The sequence below is a fragment of the Tetrao urogallus genome (genome assembly GCF_951394365.1).
Source record: "Tetrao urogallus genome assembly, chromosome: 21".
Taxonomy (NCBI): Eukaryota; Metazoa; Chordata; class Aves; order Galliformes; family Phasianidae; genus Tetrao; species Tetrao urogallus.
Window position 1 is genome coordinate 1,889,696 of NC_136834.1, and position 17,568 is coordinate 1,907,263.

The 17,568-nt window shown below is 47.1% G+C and overlaps 1 protein-coding gene across 1 annotated transcript in view; it reads left to right on the forward strand.

Annotated features, from left to right (window-relative positions):
• KAZN (kazrin, periplakin interacting protein) overlaps positions 1-17,568 on the forward strand; it is a gene marked incomplete at its 3' end in the record, with an annotated part of 142,150 nt that overhangs the window by 74,860 nt on the left and 49,722 nt on the right. The window lies entirely within an intron of this gene.

The window sequence follows — 17,568 nt, forward strand, 5'->3', positions numbered from 1 at the left end:
CAAAGATCCTTGTGACTGCTTTCTTTTGAATACATTCTTGGCAGAGCTCTGGGTAATGAGATTTCCATTGAACAAGCTGTTAGCAGAGCAGCTTTAACTCAATTCTGAGTCCAAGGCAAGCTCTGGCCATCAGAGAGTCTCCAATTGGTCTACAGCAGTGACGTGGGGAAAGGAGCCTTGCATCTGTCCTTGCTGTGGCTATAAAATGGGTGCTTATCCTTGCAGACTCTATGCTGAAATGCATGTAAAATCCCCCAAAAGTCATCAAAGTTGAGGACAAACATTTCTGCCCTTATGAATTCAAACAATGGCTCCAGGATAAGCCTTCAGCAGGTTAGATGTGCTGATCCTGACCGTGATATTTTCAGGTCACATCTCTACGTCACAGCTTTAAAACTCCTCTTCTTCCTGCCTGTGCTTCTGGAGATTCTGCACCTCGTTCCTTCATTTGTGTCATGCTGGGAGCAAATGTCCAGGCACTGGGAATGACACATTCTTCCTTCTCCTCCCAATGGTCGTGTGTCTGTAATTTCAGTCTTCCATCCCAATTTGGGATTATGAGTGGCAGGCATTCATGCTCCAAACCTTTACAGTTGGATTAAGTGGGTAAAGACAAGAAAAAGATGATTAGTGCTGACTTTATGGGGAAGGATGGATGCATAACTGAGCAGATACATGTACTGCTTGATGAAGAATGAACTGTTTTAAAACTCTGTGAAGCATCCTTATTGGAAACACAACTTGAGTGCAAGGTGTGAGAAGAGAAAAGATGGCCAGGGGTCACCAGATAACAAATATTACCCCTGTGGATGCTGAAAGCTGTGGCTCCTTGGGGAAGTGTTGGTTGCAGGATAGCATGGCTAGCAGCCAAAGCAGCCTTTGCATTTTCAAATACTTCCTAATTAATTTCTGGCTATTAATCCATTTTCCCGAGTAGAAGTTCTGCTACAAAGTGAGAAATGAACGTGAGCACCTCGAGGCAGAGGCATGAGGTCAGTTAGATATCAAATCAGGTGTGCACAGCCCAGTTGATGTGGGGTTGTGGCTGAGTCATAGGGAAGGCTCTGTTTTCTGTTGTGTGTTTGGGTTTTTTAATTGATCCTGGAGCTTTATGAGCTGCCATATTATCCAGTGTGCTTTCACACAGATAAAACTCAGTCTTGAGGACGGGACAGGAGGTGATGGCCTCAAGTTGCACCAGGGAAGGCGCAGGTTGGATATTAGGGAGAATTTCATCTCAGAAAGAGCAGTGATGCATTGAGAGAGGGAGAGGTGGTGGGGTCACCATCTCTGCAGGTGTCCAATGTGGAGATGTGGCACTGAGGGACGTGGGCAGTGGGCACAGCGGGGTGGGTTGATGGTTGGACACAATGATCTTAGGATCGTCTCTCCTCTAAGATCTTGGATGATCGGATGGACTCTTGATGGATCCAACGCCATCTTGGATGATCTTAGAGCTCATTTCCAACCTGAACTATTCTAAGATTCTATCTGTGGGGATGGGGTGACCTCCCTGTTCCTGGGAGCCTGTACCATGCAGTGCCTGAACCCCAGCATAACTGCAGGTTCCTCTGTCCTTTGTGGGCACACCAAGTCTTCACCACTGAGATGTTACTAATTCCCTTGATCTGCTGGGCTCTGTGCACTCCTTTGGACTGCAAATTTTTCAGTGCTGGGGCTGTAGTCTCTGTTTTATTCACAATATGCAGTAGGAACAGGGTCTCAGAGGTGCTCCCTAGGCACCACCCTCATAAATGTGATTAATGGCTGACGTTGCAGTGTGACTTCCCTTTAATTTGTGGGTGAACACAGTGCTTAGGAAGGAGGCATCGACTTTCCCATCCTCTGTTCTTATCTGTGCTACTATATGCAATAAATAAACCAACAAATAAATAAAGCCCACACTTTTGGAGAACCTGAGAGAGAGTGCAATTTTCTCTAAACACCTTATTTTCCACCAGGACAATTGTACCTCTTTTCTAATATGCAGCTGTGACACTGTAATGATTTGTAAAGCACTGCTCTGGGTGCCCTCCTGTCTGCTTGAAAGCAGTCACCATACCAAACCCTTCCTCTTAATTCTTCCCTGGTCTCATCTGCTGACAGCATCGTGATTTTACCTGGCAGGAGAGCCTCACAGCACCTTAACATGTGGTTCAGACAGCTGCAACCCATTAGCAATTGTCCAAGAGCTGAGCTCTGCCTCTTGGGGAAGCTGATCATAGAATCACCATAGAATGGCTTAGGTTGGAGGGGACCTTGGAGATCACTGAGCTACAACACCCTGCTATGAGCTGGTTGCCCCCAGTGGATCAGGCTGCCCAGAGTCCCGTCCGAACCAACCTTGAATGCCTCCAGAAATGGAGTTCCTATGGCTAATCCCCAACCCCATCCATCTGGTCAGTCATATTTCTCATGGGAGACTCCTGGGCTTTTTCCTTTGGCTGAAAGCATGGATGGAATTTAAAGCAGGAAGGATGCCATAAGGAATCTTGTTATTTCTCACCTTGACTGGGTAACACACGTCATGTCAAAAGGAGAGGATGCACTGCTGGTAGTTGAGACAAGCTGTGTGGACTGAGAAACCCACACAGAGATTCCTGTGCTCACCTGAATTCAAAAAGTACACAAAAAAGAGCAGAGGAACTAAATTAAAAATAGCAACATAAGGGAGAGGGATTTGTAGATCTTTGGTTCAGAAAGTTAGCATTAAAACTGAGAAGTTCTGGACAAACCTGCAGTAGCTTTGCAGAATAGGTCGTGGATCTGATGATCCTGTATTTTAGAGAGTCCTCCAGTGGGGTCAGCAAGGAAATCACAATTAATAACAGAATTTGGCTGGCCCCAAATTCCAAATCTGTCTACCTAGGAGGTAATGGATGGGCCCACTTCCCAATAAGTTTGGATGGTTTGATCATACTGTGGTAATCTCACTTTGTCTTGCAGTCCTCAAATTTCCCTCCCTCAAATTTGCATAACAAATCCTATTGATTCCCAGCTGAAGTGCAAAAATCGTTGTTTCCAAGCACATTGGATCCTATAGCATAAGAACACTTCGTAAATAAACTTTTTAGGTGGTGAATTCATACTAACCTTTAATAATCCGTGTAACTATGACTGAACAGCCTCTCAGTGTTTGTTGACTTGGTGCACCACCAGAGATTCAATCCAATGGGGCAAAACAAAGCTCAAAATACGTCCCTAAGTATTAATTTCTCACCCCTGGTGTTGTTACTGTTCTCCTAGGCAAATAATTTGGCCAATTACATGTTTTTAGACACGTGCTGCTCTCACACATAAAGCTCATGTGAAAACTGCTGATTACAACTAAAGAAGGTCTTTTATCTGGAAAATCCTCCTATTTCAGGCACTCTTAAAATGCCATTAACACCACAGCCTGACTTTGTGCTATTTGGGTGCAGCAGGGTAATTCCTGGCTGCCAGCACATGCTGGCAATTTCTTCTCGGTTTGAGGTTAACTTTCAGCATCTTTTCATCCAATGCAGTGTGACTTTTCTCTCCGAGCAGCAAGAGATGATTTTCTGGGTGCCATGCTAAGCCTTAGCAAGATCTGGGATAGAAATCCCATGGACTGAATACTCTACTTGATAGCCCAAACACCCCTGGTCTTGCCACCTGTAGGCTGGGGGCTCTCCAGTTATCCATCCTCCAACTATTTCCACTCTGCAGTAATAAGTGTCTTGGATATCAATGAATGTCAAGGAGTAATATTAAAGATGATCTCCCCTGTGGTTGAAAAATGTGATTTGTGCAATTATTTGGTCTGACACTTAGGGAAGCAGTGATGCAGACTGATCCATCCATGTGCCTTGGGTGTCATCCTGTTGCATGTTTAGAACTGGGCCTTGGTCAAGTTGACATTTGGACTCAGCGGTCTTGGAGGTCTTTTCCAGCCTAGATGATTCTATGATCCTATTCTGTATGCCTTTTTTTGTCTTTGAAAAACCCTATTCCAGTCTCTTCTTGGCTTTGGCACAGGGAGGTGGTGGGGTCACCATCCTGGAGGTGTTCAACACGGAGATGTGGCACTGAGGGTCAGTGGGCATCATGGGGTGGGTTGGGGTTGGACTTGGTGGTCTTAGAGGTCTTTTCCAGCCTTAGTGATTCCATGATTCTGTCTGCTGGGTGGACGAGCAGGGTGGCACATCAGAAAGCAGGGATCAATGCACTGCACAAGTGCCTGAGGATCAACCTTTCCCTTTGTGTGTTTGTACATACAGATTAGGTGTCTTACAATAAATCAATGTACGCAATTTGGGCCGAGCTGCCAGAGGTTTCTCCAGACTGCAGGAATAAATCAGAGGTTTTTATCGCTCTTTCATCAGTAGACAGCACAAGTTATTGATTAGACAGCAAAAAGTCCAGGGCAGCTTTTGATTATCACTCCTTAAGCCTCTCTGAGCAGAATTTCGGCTGCCAGAGGCACTCGAGCTCCCCTTCCCTTATCAACATCTGCAGGACCGGGGTGTTTTATCCTAGCTATGAAATAGCTCAGCCCCAGATGCGACATTACTCTCAGTCCGCCCGATCTCGAGCAGAATGTAATTATTGGAAATTAACAACTTTGGAAGCGCCTCGGCGAACGGCATCAGCTTGGAATTCATCACCATTTTAATTGGATGGGAGACGAGGACGCTGCTCACCGCAGGGCTCCCACCCACGTGCGGAGGCTGCTGCAGGGTGCCCGAAGGAAATGAGCCGTGCTGCCTAGTAAAAGCCTATTTAAGTGATCAGCCATAGACCAGCTCAGAGTATTAGGCAGTAAAACAGGTTTTCTAGAAAATGAGATCGCCCCTGGCACTGGTAAATCCATTTGGAGCGTCAGGTGGATGTGGTGATGTTTGGGAGGTAACGGCTATTTTTCTTCCTTAATAATTTATATGAAGAGAGGCTATAAATTAAGTAGTTCTGAACCACAGGAGCTGAGCTGGCTCTCATCGTCATCCTGTCCAAAATCACAGAATCACAGAATGGCCTGAGTTGGGAGGGACCTGAAGGGTCATGGATCTCCAACCCCCCTGCCACATGCAGGGCCACCAACCTCCCCATTTAATACCAGACCAGGCTGCCCAGGGCCCCATCCAACCTGGCCTTGAACACCTCCAGTACCTGGTGCAGTCTTGCTGGTTTGCTCATCTCGGCTCCTGCGAGAGAAATGTTAGGTGTGATTTCAGAAATAACACAGATATCCTGAAATAACCCAGTGCCTTGCTTGGGATGTGGTTGTGACCATGGGCTGGGGAAGGGAATGGCTCCACTCCACCAACAACCTTGTGTTCTGTGAGGCTGCATGTCAGTGCTGTGCTCAGCGTTGGGCCCCTCATTATGGGAAAGACGCTGGGAGTGTGTCCAGAGACGGGCAATGGAGATATGAGAGGTCTGGAGCACTGTCTGATGGGGAGCAGCTGAGGGAATGGGGATGGGTCAGAAGAGGAGCCTCAGGGGAGACCTTATTGCTCTCTGTAGTGACCTGAAAGGAGGTGTGGGGAGTGGGCTCAGCCTCTGCTCCAGGTAACAGAGATAAGACCAGAGGTGATGGCCTCAAGTTGCACCAGGCGAGGTTTGTGTTGGATAGTAGGGAAAATTCCTTCTCAGAAAGAGTGGTGATGCACTGACAGCTTGAGCTGTGTGCAGGACGGGGCTAAGGCTCTCAGGATGCTCCAGCAATGTCAATGATGAACACGGGCTGGTGAGAAAAAGCTGTTTTCTCTGAATGAAGCAAGATGGAAGATCTGTGTAACGCATGGGTTTGGTAAATTAGGAGTTACACATGCTGCACCCACCCACCCATCCCCCTTTGCATATGTTCCTGCTTTCCCCAGTACTTATTAAAAACAAGAAAACCAACACATGAATTGTCTCGCTGAGTGTCTGCAAGCAAAACCGTTCTGGATCTCATTGCCTTGTTTGCTGCATCACAAACAGGAGAAATCTGATGGGTTGTGCCTGTTGTAGGATCATAGTGTGGCTGGAGTTGGAAGGGACCCTAAAGGCCATCAGGTCCAACCTGCACTGAGCAGGGACACCCACAGCTCCATCAGTGCTCACAGCCCCATCCCCTGACCTTGGGTTCCTGCACCACCTCTCTGGGCACTCTGTGCAGTGCCTCACTGCCCTCATCATAAAAAAACTTCTTCCTTCTATCCAGTCTTTGTGCCATACAAAGCGTAATAAAAGCAGGGAGAAATATTTAGTGGATCCAGACGAGAGGCAGGTCCCATCTCTCTTAATCTAACTAAATAAAGCAGCAGATAAGGCTTTCGCAGAGCAGGAATTTCAATTACTCGCAGGAAATTTTCAAATTAAGGTGGAGGATGTTAACAATGGAAACCATTTCCTTATGTTTTGTGTTCTGCAGTGTGGTGAGATGGGATTTAGGAGCAATTGAAAGGACAAGCAGCTCCAGTTCATGCCAGTGCTGTTTGCAGTAGGCAGCACTCCACTACTGCTGCCATGTACCTTGATCCAACGCCTTGCATTGTATGTGAAGGAGTGATTGCTCCCTGCCTGGCTGTCAGTGAGATTTTAAAATAATGATTCTAAAAGGCTGCAGGAGTAAAGCATCACTCCGTGGGAGGAGGTCCTACAACTCTGCTCTGTAGGGACTGGAGATGGGGTGATGGTGGTGATGGGGTTATGAAGGCAATGCTGGGATTAGGAGGTGCCACTTCCTAAGGCTCTGCAGCTCCTCCAGCTTCTTTATCTTGGCCAGTTTGATCTTTCCAGAGATTGAAAAAACAAAGGCAGATGTTAGAAGCCACTACGGTGCCCACCTCTTGTCATTGCTTCCAGATCAGCTGCAGATCCTACAAAGCCTCTGTGTATGCTCAGTCTGTAGCTAAGCACAACCAGGGAGCTCAAACAGTAAGTTCTTGGTCAGAAACAACTTTAATATAAGCTAAAATACACCTCAAATATCCTTTTTTTTTTTCTTCAGGACTTTAAATTAAACATAACCTATCATTTCCAAATAATAACAAAATCGACATTTAAGTTGATAGAATCATAGAATCGTGCAATGGCTTGGGTTGAAAGGGACCTCAGAGATCATAGAACCATAGGATGGCTGGGTTGGAAGGGTCCTAAAAAGTCATAGCACTACAGGATGGCTTGGGTTGAAAAGGACCTCAGAGATCATAGAACCATAGGATGGTTGCGTTAGGATGGACCTCAAAGATTTCCAACCCTCTGCTTCAGGCAGGATTACCAACCTCTAAATCAGGCACCAGATGGTGCCTGGGGTGCCCAGAGCCCCATCCAGCCTGGCTGGATGAAATACTATTAGTTGAATGGAAGCTGAGCGTTGGGCCAGATAACATCCACAGATCTCTTCCAACCTCAAACACCCCATGGTTCTGTATTACATCAAAGCTACAATGCCAGAACGCTTGAGGATCGTGGATTATTCGACCCAAAAGCACAGAATAGGCTGTGCTCTCCTCCTCAGGTCCCTCTCGTTGGATTTTCAGAGCTACAAAGCAGGAGGATGGGAGCAGAAGGAATCTCCCCTCCCCTCCCCCCCCCCCCTTTTATTGCCAGCCCCATTGCCATCAGCAGGATGTCATTTTCAGGTATAATGCGTTTGCATAAAGCCCAGGCAGAGAAAGATCACAGCCAAATTTAATAAAGCTCCTGGTATTGTTGTATTTATTTCCTATTGTGGTGTTATCACCTCCTATTAGGCAGTGGCTATGCCCTGGCTGCCTTCAATCTCTTTCCATCATGCTGCCGCATTGGTAATCAATTTTTTTAAGCAGAGCTCTTTTTCCGGGATAGAATTATTTGGATTTTTTTTTATTATTATTATTAAATAAATGTGCATTTGTGTAGAATGGAAACTTTGCTCCTTATCAGGATCATCTGTCTTGGTGAAATGACTCGTAACAGCTGTTCGATGAAGAAAATCTGATAGAAACACTTGGAATGGATACAAACATAAACATTAGTCACCATGGGAACAAAAGTTGCTGTGAGATGGCTTCAAAAGATGGGTTTCCTGTAAGTTCCTCATCCCAACTAAATATTCTTAGGGGATTTTGCCAGCCACTTCATTTAAATCAGTCTGTGACAGCCTCCACTCGCATGCATACAAATGGCTCTGCAGCAGCACATCCAAATTTTGGTACCATGCAGCTCCACTATGAGAATCAATGGGGTTATTGACTGATTGCAGCTCCTGGGGCTGGGGAGGGACAAAATAGGAGTGTGAAATAGCAAAGGACGAGGCTGAGTCTTGGTGCTCCCAATCCCGCTGTGTGCGTTAAAATAACTCATCACCAAAGGGCGATGCTTTGCCAGAAGGGCTGCAATTAAAACCCAGCTCCTCAGCTGAGCTTCACCTTTAGATGAGCCTTGGAAAACAACAGGAAGAAATGGCAGTTGCTGGGCTGGGATTGATGACTTGCAGAGAGGAGCTGGGAAAGACCCGGTGTGCAAAGTTGGCTGATGTACAGAGAGCATGGAGATGTGTGCTGGGAATGCCTGAGGCCTTCCTGCAAGAGAGATGCTCCTCTGGTGGCTCTGAGGCCTTTGCTCTCTTTTTGTGCAGGATTTTAAAGACAAATCCATCGTCACCATAGCAACCACCGGCTCCATCCATGGTGCACGTGGGGATCTGGTGCTTTTATATTGGAGCGCAGGGCTCAGCAATGGGAGAGGCACTGAGCTTTGGGGTACAATAAAGGTATGGGTGTCCATATGGACCCAACGGGGAGCTCAGATGGGCACATTCTGCTGCGAATGCCAAATCCCTGCCTGCCAGCTACCAAGGTGCTAAGAAAACAAAGTGGGAAATTCAGGTTGGACATAGAGAAAGGCAAACCTAAAAGCTGTTTTTTTGTGTGTATGTGTGTTTTGTGATATGCAAAAAAACAGTATTTATTTTTTCATAGGTACATTAAGGTTCAGTTTTTCTCCCTTGCTATCTTCTTGATTGCTTTGTCACTCATTAACTTCACCTGAAACCCCTCCCCACTCATTCACTTCACCTCCCCACGCACTTCACGGACATCTCTCGATCCCCCGCCCCATTTGGTGGCACAGACAGACCCCAGAAGCTGGTTGCATGGTGTTGAACCTGGCTTGGTGCAAAGCCCTATGGATGCAGATTGGCCGCATCCCCAAATGCACAGATCTGGCTCTTCATCTGCCAGAGAGGCTGCCGAGGGCTGAAGGAGCCAAGGGTGGCACATGATGTGAATTTATTTGCAGCTCCAAACAATCCTGCAGTCATTCTGCCTGGGAAACGTGCGTCCCTCTTAATGCTCCTTTATGTGGGTTTTGTGTCACAGTTGTTCGTTTATTTTGCAGAAGTGAGGAATAAGAGGCAGAAAAATGCAATTTCGTTTTTATTTGTTCTGTTTTGTTTCTAATTTTCTTCTCGTTTATTTCAATTTTCGGATTCGTTTTTCCCTTCTTTCAATCATTGGGTTGGCTGAACCCATCATGGGTTGAGAAACACCAACTCCCAAAGCCATCCCCAAGAGCAACCCCACACAACAGGGCTCCTTCTTCCAACCCTTCCATGCCAAAAGGGTCCACATTTGGGCACTCACTTGGAAGCCTCTGCTCCATCCTCAAAGTCCTCATCCTCTCCAGATCCATCCTCAAAGTTCCCCTTTTTGCTCTGGAAATGCAGAGCTGTTTGGGTTTTGAAAAAGGTGCCTTATTTCAACTTTACTCGCCAGAAACGGTGCTGGTACATGGAGTAATTACATAATAAATTCGTTAGAGGAATATAAAGCTGTGAAGGTAGTGGTAATGGTTTGCAATTTAATAGCTGAATTGTAAATGAATTTTCCTATTGCAGATTTAATGCAGCGGGCTGCTACAATTAAGGGAACATTCTTTGGGGTGCCTTTAATTTTTTGTTGTGGAGTTGGGTGTCATTAACTCCCTCATTTACGGATGCTGCAGTGTTAACCACTTCAAGCCTTCAGACAGCTTCAACATCCTCTGCACACAACAGAACACTGTCCCAGGGCAGAATTTTCATTCAATCACAGAATTATTGGCTCATTAAGGTTGGAAAATACCTCCAAGATCATCCAACCACACACCTACCACCAATATTGCCCACTAAACCATGGCCCTAAGCACCACATCTTCACATTGAACACCTCCAGGGATGGTGACTCCACCACCTCCCCATGCAGCTTATTCCAGTGCCCAGCCACTCTTTTGGAGAAGTTTTCCTTTATATCCAACCCACTTGGCACAAATTTTGTTATAGGAGCTGCAATGCTGGAGCTGCACTGTGAGCATCCAGGTTCCTCTTGGGTTTTCTCATTGGATTCCTCTCTGCTTCTCCCATTTGCAGCATCGTTTGGGTACCAGCACCACCCCCGTTGCCTCTGCTCAAAGGAAACTCTGTGTAACGCTGAATCTCACCCACCTGTAGGCATCTTTGGGGTGATCGAAATTACAGGTAATTACTGATGGCTCTAATGAGGCCGGCAGTAACACCCCCTATTTCGATGGAGGAGCAGGCAACTGTTGCACCCGCGGCGTGTTGGGAATGTAAATTAACACAAGCCACATGAATGTGATGATAATTAACGAGAGGGTCATATGGAAGGGATGGGAAAGCCAACAGGGACTGGCACTGCTCCAAGGGATGGCGATGAGCTCCCTCCCCCCCGGCGTGAATCTGCACAGAGAAACACATGAGATCGGTGCACGGGAAATGCAGTTCCTCCTCTCAAGTGCATCCTTATTACTGTAACCTGAGCTGCAAATTCAGCTTTCTTGTCGTTCACCAGCCCTTACCAGTTGGCAATTCACGGGTGCGATGTTAAGAGCCCACCCCGCTTCCAGCAGGGATTTGACCTTGCACTTATTTCTCCATAATCATAAAAAATTTGCTCGCTCGTTGCATTCCAGACCAAAGCAGGCGATAGAAGGAAATAATTTAGTTAAGATCAGTCTTGAAGCATTCTCTCGGCGTGCTTCCTCGCTCTGTGGGAGCACTGGGTGTGCAGTGATCCTGTTAGCAGATTGGGGCATGGCTGGTGTCAGGATGTGGCAGTTGTTACGGCAACAGTTTGTCTTTGCACAGGATGGAAATCCCCCCCCTAAAAAACATTTATTTGATGCTTTGCAAAAGAACTGTCTGCAAAGTCAAGCAGAGGCAGCTTTGCTACCAAAACTTTGGGAGACTGATTGTAGGGTGCTATGTGACAGAGCCAAAAAAGCGTCCTGCACTGCAGAAAGTGCTGCTTGTTTCGGCCAGTAATAATTAAAAGTGAGGCTTTGGTGCCTTTGGATCTCTGCTCCTTTGCCAGGAATCTGCTGGGGGAGGCAGTGCCGCTGTGGGTGTCGCTTTCTGAAGCTTTCATGGATGCAAATTGGGGAATGGAAAATAGAGGAATCCATTGTACGCCCCACACAGCCTGCGAGCATGGGAATCTGAGCTCCTGGCTGAGAGCTGGAGCTGCAACCATGGGATTTAAGACAGCAAAAAAGCTTTGGTGAGGATGCTCCCAACTGATTCCAGCTCCAGCTCCGACCTCTTTGACGAACACCCCACAGGATGTTATAGAATCACAGAATCATTAAGTTGGGAAAGACCTCTAAGAGCAGGCACCCCACCCCATCCCCACCGTACCCACTGGCCACATCCCTCGGTGCCACATCCACCCCTTTTTCTCTCCAGATCACAACTTTCTCAATCTTTCTTGGGATCTCGCAGGAATGCATGGATGCCTCCACTCCAACGTTTGTTCCTGAGCCCAAAATTCACAGCTGCCACTCACGGAGATGGCAGAGCATGGCTGGACCCATCACACGTCACCTCGCAGTGTTTGTGCAGCACCCAGCACGGCCCCGTTATCTCCCGAGTGCTCCCACAATATAAATATTTAAGTATAATAAACAATTATGATCAAGTTTCTTGGGTGACTGCACTGCACACAGCAAGTGAATTTAAAATTCATTTCCCTCGGGTATTCAAGCTTCAAATTCACTTTCTGTGCATGTTTGTGCTAATAAAACTCCACCACGCAGGAAGGGAACACAAGAGAGATGCAAATAGGACAAGGGCACATTTGCTTAAGAGTTCTGATGAATATTCACCGAGTTTTTATTATTTTTAAGTATTCATCCCCATTTTCTTTAAAAAAAATGGTGTTAACTTCTCTCTCCAGGCTCGGTGGAGTGTGTATTGTGGAGGTGTAATCTATGTTTCCTTGCACTGATGGAACCCAAGCAAGCCATCACCATCCCAATGTAAATCTGTATTCCAACATACCTCCGCATTTGAGGATGAGCTCTCAAGCAAGCTTAAGGAAGGTTTAATTAGGGTCTATTTCTGCTCTGCACTCCCTCTTTCCTTCCCACTCTTTGCAGCTGCAGAGTTTTTCCCCTCTGATTTTCCTTGCCCATCTCCCACCCAATGCTACCCTTAATTGACGACGCAGAGCTTCCCCATCACACAGAGCGTTTGGGGTTGGGGTCACCACATCTCCTTTTTCCCCAGGCAGAGGTAGCACTGTTTTGACATCTTCTTTCGATTTTCCTCCCAGAGCTGAAAGAGATGCAAATTAGCAATAATGAATATTTTCATTAAAAGTATCTAGACATTATATCTGAGAATGGGATAATGATGCTGTTGCTTTCTATAAAATATTCTGAAGCAGACCCATGCCATTTTATTATTTTTTTTTTCTCTTGGAAAAGATAATATTTAGTTTTTAAAAAAATGTAATTTAATGCCAGCGAAATTAGGCTAATTGCTAATTATGTAACTGCAAATGAGGCAGATCTTAATCTCGAGGCACAGAGACTGGACTGCTGCGGATGACGAACCTCCAGTTTAAGTGGAGCACCACTAGAAAGTGAGAAAAGTGATGAAAATTGGCCATCCCCAATGCTCATCCTGGCAGTGGGTGTGAGGCATGGGGCAGAGCCCCTCGTGTTTCACATCTGGCCCAATATTCTGTATTTCACGCTCTTTAGGTCACACCTCACCTCTTGGGCTTGAAGCTGGGCTCAAGGTCCAACACAAATTCATCTTCGATGGGTTGATTGTTGGGCTGGATGATGGCAGTGGTCTCTTCCAGCCGTTATGATTCAGTGATTCCGTCACAAGGATCCATGGGTGTAGTGGGGATGGGTCAGATGTTGGATGTGAGGATCTTGGAAGGCTTTTCCAACCTTAATGGCTCTGTGATTCTAAGACTGGGCACAGTGGAGAGGGGCTGATGGTTGGGCTAGATGAATTTCATGGTTCTTTCCAACCTTAATGATTCTATACCTTAGGCTTCTCAACGGGAGAGGTTTTATTTTTCCACTTGCAGCAGAACAAAGGGTTTTAATGGGCATCACCTCCTTAAAGCCCTTCTACCATCAGTATCAATCCTTTTCTCCAGCTCCATTTTAGCACATCCAAACTTCCCAACTCCAGGCATCTTTCAGTCCTCTTGGAGACAGCCAGCCACAGGCTGACTTAGGGTTGGAATTCTTCAAAGGCTGCTAATCGCCTCGGTATTGATTTTATACTAAGATACTTTATCACGCTTGCAGTTGTGGATGATTATTATATTTTTTAATGTAATCCATGTCAGAAGTTAAACCGACTTCATTAAAAGAGGCATGCACCCTGTGCCCCCATGGCTGGCAGCGACACTGGGGTACATCAACCACCATTGGATTTCAGTAACATCAGCCCAAACATGTGATGGTGCAATACCCAAACATGGTGGTTTGGGTTTATTTTTCTAGCACTGCACTAAAGCAAAAAAAAATCTGCTGAGGCAGTTGGAGCCGAGACAGCACTGGGAGCTGTGCTCCCACACCATGGCTTTGCATTCCCTGCTCTTTAACCTCTGGCTCGTTAATATCAGAGAGCTACAAAAACTACCCATCATGCGAGGGTGAGCACAGAGCTGCACGTGAGCATGAATCTCACTGCAGTTTCCTACCCAAGAGATGGAAGGATTGTTCCTGATTCAGCTCGAGAGGCGAGCAGGGATTCCTGGCTCAGCTCCAGCCCATGGTTCATCATTTCCTACCTAACCCAGAACGAAGGGACCTGCCAATTATCAGGTACACAGCTACAAAATCCCTCTGTCCAACCCAACAACTTGCTGTTTTCACACAGTAGGCGACTGGTGGTGATGGGCTGACAGTTGGACTTGGTGATCTTGGTGCTCCCTTCCAACCTTAACGATTCTATGGTTCCATGGCACGGTTAGTGAGCACTGTGGGGAAGGGTTGATGGTTGGACTTGGTGATCTTGGTGCTTTTTTCCAACCTTACTGATTCTATTGTTCTATGACTGCAGCCCATCCGAGTCAAGAAGATGGACACTAGTGCAACCTCAAATACATTAGAATGGTGATTGCGTGCTTAATCCTTACAGTGAGCCTATAGATCAAGGGATGTTTATGCATCTGTGCATTGCTCAGTGCTGAAACATTGCCCAGGTATGGGTGCAGGGCTTTGCTCCTGCCTCCTGCCCAGCACAGCACGCAGGGCTAGCCTGCTACCTGCCATCTGCAAGCATCAAGGGGGTCATGAAGACTCAAAGGCAGCTGAATTTTCCCCTGCTAATGTCAGATCCTGCTAGGAATTGACTTCACAGGACAAAGAAGCTGTCAGAGGAATGCTGCTGCTGTATTAATGATAGGGTGCATTGACCCACCCTGTGTGTCATCCTCGTTGCCAAAGGAAACACAGAGGCAACCCATAATCACCTTTCCTGCATCCGTCCCACTAACACCTAATTTAAGTATATATTTGTCTGCTGATTGATCACAGGATTTTTTTTCCTGGCAATTATTTCCTGCTATCGAAAGGCTTCAGAACCTCCCTCTTCATTTAAGCTTTTATCTGATCCTTACAACAGTGTCTGAGCAGATGCAAATTGGGTCTGCAGAGCAGATGTCTCAGTGGACTTCCCATTCTGCTTTCCCAAGAGCTGGTTCCATGCTGTAGGACTCAATCTCCCAAATCACCCCATGCTTACATAAAAGCCAAGCATGCTTCTCCCCTCTCATTTGTGACCGAGAAGGAAGAAGAAATGACATTCCACGTGGACTTGGCTTGGCGTGCATTCTCTCTTCTCTCTTCCGTGATGGAAAGGTGCTTTGGGAAGACAAGTTCTACCAAATGTTAGGGAGGTGTTAAAAGAACGTGAAGATGTGGCACTGGCAGCCATGGCTAGTGGGCATGATGGGGGTGGGCTTGGACTGGATGATCCATAGGTACTGTGTGATAGAGGAGGTTCCTCGGTGGGGAGAGGACCCATAAAAGCTGAAGCATGGGCAGGATGCAGACACTTTGGATTGCTGTAATTCATTAAGGAAATGTTGGGTTTAACAGAGCTGCAGAAAGGCTGGTGCCATCGATGCGCTCAGCTGTGAAATATGCTATGGAAGCCATTTGTTTGCCAGGGGCCTACAAATCTGCTTCCTATTATCCTAACACAGCTTTACTGGAGGCAAATCCCCTCACGGTTTTCTCAGCTCCCCCTTCCCAATGGGATTCCTGCAGCTTTGCACTGGGATAACTGGGATGTGTCAATGCAGGGCTTCAGATCTCAGCTTGGTTTCGCTGCCTTAAGCTGAGGTGATGCAATTCCCCCAGCCAAGACAATTTACAACCTGGCCTGGCTCTGGTTTTGGGGATCCCAAACAGCTCACTGAGACACACAGAACCCAGGATGGGGGGTATGTCTTACTGCACTATCACAGGGGAGATGGTGACATGGTTTAGTGGCCATGGTGGTGACGGTTGGTCTAAACGATCTTAGCAGCCTTCTCCAATTGGGAACAACTGTGGTAACGATTCAGGAACTCTTACTGCAAGCAGAGATACGTTGAGCAGATGAGAAAATAATGTAAAGGCCATTTTGTGTCTGGTGGATGCGACACACAAGCAGATAAAGAGCCATCAGCAGAATTTACATAAGCCCATACAATCTCAGAGGTCATCATTCTGGAGGACGGCACGTAGAAATTCGTTTTTATTAAATTCTGGCTGATTGTTTAATTGGAAGAGAAACGATTTAATTGAATCATGCCAAAGGGCCGTATTAGATTACGGTCGTTCCTAATACAAAAGGCTTCCCCCATTTAGTTAGATCAGTTCCTTTGCATACTCTATCTATTAAACTTACAAAGTGGTAATCTGAAGGGTTTGGAAGGCCTGAATGGTACACATGTGCTACCCAACCCTCTTCCATCTCCCACACTGCTCATCTTCCCTTTGCTCAACAACTTGGTGAGGCACTGGCACAGGTTGCCAGAGAGGTGGTGCAAACACCCAAGGTCAGGGAATGGGGCTCTGATGGAGCTGTGGGTGTCCCTGCACTGAGCTGGAGCTGATGATCTTTAGGGACCCTTCCAGCACCAACCATCCCATGGCTCTAACTTGCTGCAATGAGAGCAAGCAGGATGGGCAGCATCCTCAAGCCTTCCTCCATCCCTATTCATGCCATCCACATATTCTTGAGAAGCAGCCTACTGGAATGTGATGCTCTTACAGGAGGCTGGCCAAAACCGATGGGTTTTTCAGCTTTTCAAGGGAACCCTTGCAGAAAGATGCTCCCATTTTCCATGGGGCTGCAGGCACCACTCCCAACCCCTCCGTGCCACCCAGGACTGCCATCCCCCGGGGCCACATTTGCAGGAAAAGCAAAGCAATTTGAGGAAATAAAGTTTCTAATTTGGGCTATTTAATTAGTCTTTCATTTAATACGACTAGGAGAAAGGGAATGAATTTGTTTCTCAATGCTTCATTTCATCCTGATTTTGAGGATTTAAACCTTCTGAGCAGGAGCCGTGAGCTCAGGATCCCCCATTCTGCACAGGAGGAACCCCATCTGCTTGGAGATGCACGTCAGCTTTAGGGCCCAGCTGTTTCCCAGCACGGATAGGCATGGGGGAACATGCAGGGTTTTCTCTCTGCCCGTTGCAGCCCAATTAACAGAAGCACTAATTAGCGCTGCAGGTCGCCCTGGCCGCACTGCAGTGCTCCCTGCACCTGAGGAGACACCCGGGGGGGGGGGGGAGGAAGAGAGGGGAGGGGATGTGGGCACAGCAGAAATGCAGCAGCTGCTGCAGCACTGCATCTTCTTGCATCCCCCCACCCCCCAACCAAAACCAAAACACAAAAACCCCTCTTCACACTCCTGTCCCATGGGAGGGGGGAGGGGGAGGGCTGCAGGTAGGGGATATTCCCTCCCCCCACCCCTTGCACAGCCCCCTTCTATCTTTCACCCCCCCCCCCCCCCCTCCCCACACACCTACACAACCCCATTCCCCCTCGCAGCCCCTTTGCCCAATTCCATTCCTTTTTGCACCCACTCTCCCCCCACTTCACACAAACCTGGTCACTTCTGCATCACTTTGCACCCCCCCCCCCCCTTCACACCCCACAGCCCTATTCCCTATTACACCCCCCTTGCAGAATCCCACTCCCCTAAAACCCATCTGCAAAGCCCCATTTTCATCCACACCCCCCTCTTTGCAAAGCCTCATTCCCTTTTGCACCCCGCTTTGCAAAACCCTATTTCCATCTGCACCCCTCCCCTTTGCAAACCCTCAT